The sequence below is a fragment of the Rhinopithecus bieti genome, unplaced genomic scaffold (assembly GCF_001698545.2).
Source record: "Rhinopithecus bieti isolate Rb0 unplaced genomic scaffold, ASM169854v2 scaffold_1014, whole genome shotgun sequence".
In the NCBI taxonomy this organism is placed as follows: Eukaryota; Metazoa; Chordata; class Mammalia; order Primates; family Cercopithecidae; genus Rhinopithecus; species Rhinopithecus bieti.
In genome coordinates this window covers 938,203-941,449 of record NW_016803499.1, presented here as the reverse complement: position 1 = coordinate 941,449, position 3,247 = coordinate 938,203, and the positions used below count along the sequence as shown (strand labels likewise).

The following is a 3,247-nucleotide window of genomic DNA, read 5'->3' as shown; positions in this document are numbered from 1 at the left end:
TTTTTTTTTTTTTGGGACGGGGTCTCCCTCTGTCACCCAGGCTGGGGGGCGGTGGCCGGATTCCGGCCCCCTGCAAGCTCCGCCTCCCGGGTTCACGCCATTCTCCTGTCTCAGCCTCCCGGGTAGCTGGGACTACAGGCGCCGCCACGTCGCCCGGCTAGTTTTTTGTAGTTTTAGTAGAGACGGGGTTTCACCGTGTTAGCCAGGATGGTCTCGATCTCCTGACCTCGTGATCCGCCCGTCTCGGCCTCCCAAAGTGCTGGGATTACAGGCTTGAGCCACCGCGCCCGGCCAGAAATGTATGGATTCTAACTCATCATTTCATTATGTAAGAGTCTGTACTGATTGATGTATTTATGAATCTATCTAACATCTGTGCCAGGCACTGTGCTAGGTTGGGAATACGATGTCAAGTAAGACAGATCCTGATGCAGTTAACAGAACTGCGGATGGGGTAGGCACAGGTGTCTATGTGTACTTGGGGGTGGGGTGGGGTGGGGACAGAGCATCTGCAGTGCATATAGAGTTCTTTACCTGAGATGCCTCTGGTACTTCTCAGAGATGTTCAAGAAACAAGGAATATTATGGGTCTCGTGGTCAGGTGAGAGGTCTGATCTGGAGATACAGGTATGAAAATCAGTGTTCAGGGAACAGATCAATCACTGATGTGGATAAGATCATCAAGGAAGAAGAGTCAAAGATATATGAAAAAGTATATTCACTACAGCATTATTTATAAAAGTAAAAAAATTATACACAAATGTTCTACCCCTAGGGAATCAATTAAATAAATTATGGCATATTAATAAAATAGTGTTGTACAGTCGCAGAAACAGTATTTTAGAAAAAATATTTATTGACAAGGAAAATAACTCATGATCCATTATACAAAAAAAGTTAGGGTATAAAAACAGCATATAAAGCATGGTCTCAAATTTGTAAAAAGAAATGTGCTAATGTTGGTTATTTCTGAATGGTGGTGACAATCTGGTTGACTTTATTTTCTGCTCTATACTTTGTAACGTCTTAGTTTCTTACAAAAAAGTGTTATTTCTTAATCTAAAATATGTAGCTGCTAATGTTTACCTGATGAGTGTGGTTAAGATCTGAACACAGATTTTGTGGATAGAAGGTTTTAATCTTTTAAAATTGTACACTTTTAATTGAGAATTATTAATTTTAACCTATAGCAGCTACAGGTCTTCTCACATTCTCTAATTTAATCATCCCAACAACACTATATGGTAGACACTATTACTTTATAGATTTGGAAACAGGTCAGGTCAGGTAGTTTACCCAAGGTTATAACGGGGCTAGTGAAGCTGTGGAAAGAGGACCAGGTCCTGTTTGACTCCAATATGCCACCCTTTACCACAATTGACACCCGGCATCCCAAGACACCTTCACATAGGTTATAAATATTTCTCAAACTTGTTTGATCAAAACACTCAGAGGGTGCTTGCTAAGCATACAGGAATCTAAGAGAGATAAGTAGATAGAAAGTGGGAGGGTTATACAAAGATTCTATCACCGTATCTCAGACCTTCTGAATAAAATTTCCCAGGGTGGGGAGGAGAGAAGACAAGCTTGAGTTTTTTTTTTTTTTTTTTTTTTTTTTCTTGAGCCAGAGTCTCGCTCTGTGGCCCAGGCTGGAGTGCAATGGCACAATCCTGGCTCACTGCAAGCTCCGCCTCCTGGGTTACACCATTCTCCTGCCTCAGCCTCCTGAGTAGCTGCGACTACAGGCGCCCATCACCACATTCGGCTAATTTTTTTTTTTTTTTGTATTTTTAGTAGAGACGGGGTTTCACCGTCAGGATGGTCTCGATCTCCTGACCTCGTGATCCACCCACCTCCGCCTCCCAAAGTGCTGGGATTACAGGCGTGGGCCACTGCGCCCTGCCGACAAGCTTGAGAGTTTTTAAATAAGTGAATTTACTGTCAGGCAAGTCCGTGAAATTCCATTATCACATTAGATAATTGATACTCAGTTTTAGGGAGCAGTAATCAATCTCAGAGAGATTAAGAGATGAGCCCCAAATCAGATTAAGCTACAGTCCATGGTGGCAAAGACAAAAACTACATAGTTCAACTGCAATTAATTTTCAAATTTAAGATTCATTTGTGGAATTTCAAAGTCCAAGATAAATTTGCAAAGATATGGGGTCACATGAGCAACTCTGGCACGTGCACCATAATACATTCTATGGTCACCCTAATTATAACCCTTTCAGAGTAATCAACTGGTTAATCTGAATTTGGCTGTCTGAGTTGGCTGTTCATTTGTCTGTTTATTCTTTACGTATTTATTCGCAAAAAAATCTCACGTTGTAAGTTAAATAAGGGCATATACCATACACTGGAATAAGGAACAGCCAAAACCAGCACAGGGCAACACTTCTGTGGCCTCTTCCTCAAGGCCTTACTTCTCTCTTCCCAGCCCAGCAACTGCGCAACTGAACATGGTGGAGAAATACAACCACAACTATGCCGAACAAACTTACTTTAACTGTATAATAATAACCTCAAGTGGGACTTTAACAGTGGCATCTGTTCTGTGACCCATTTTTGCTTACCCTTGACTAGTCATGAAGACATTAACAGAGGTTTAAGCTGTGACCTCAGGCTTGTGGATGTGTGAAAAAAACCTTCAGGGAATTTAAGCTAAAATCATGGTCTAACAGGTGGTAGAATAGATATTTTTAAAGGGTAGGGGTAGCACCGTTTTAGTTTTCCCTTAAATATTATTACTGACAATGACTGTAAGGTCTAGCTGCACACACAAGAGCTACAAATATCTGCTTGCTTTAACTTAGTAAAGACTTAAGGCAAAATCCACTCTATCATCTCATTCCAGACACTTTTGGTATTCCAAAGCTACAAAAATTTATTAATTTTCAGTTTTCAGTTTCAACTTAGGCTGAATTACACTTAAAAATACTTACTGCCAGGTACGGTGGCTCACACGAATAATCCAATGCTTTGGGAGGCCAAGATGGGAGGATCACTTGAAGTCAAGAGTTCAAGACCAGCCTGAGCAACCAAGCAAAACCTCTGTCTCTACAAAAATTAAAAAATTAGCTGAGCACAGTGGCATGTGCCTGTAGTCCCAGGTACTCTGGAGACTGAGATGGGGGGATTGCTCCAACCCAGGAGGTTGAGGCTGCAGGGAGCTATGATCACACTACTGCACCCCAGCCTGGACTATGGAGCAAGACCCTATCTCTCTTTTTTTTTTTTTTTTTTT

The 3,247-nt window shown here is 41.6% G+C and overlaps 1 protein-coding gene across 2 annotated transcripts in view; it reads right to left on the bottom strand.

Annotated features, from left to right (window-relative positions):
- Positions 1-3,247, bottom strand: part of MICU2 (mitochondrial calcium uptake 2) — a 120,777-nt gene that overhangs the window by 64,450 nt on the left and 53,080 nt on the right. The gene's annotated exons all lie outside the window — the stretch shown is intronic.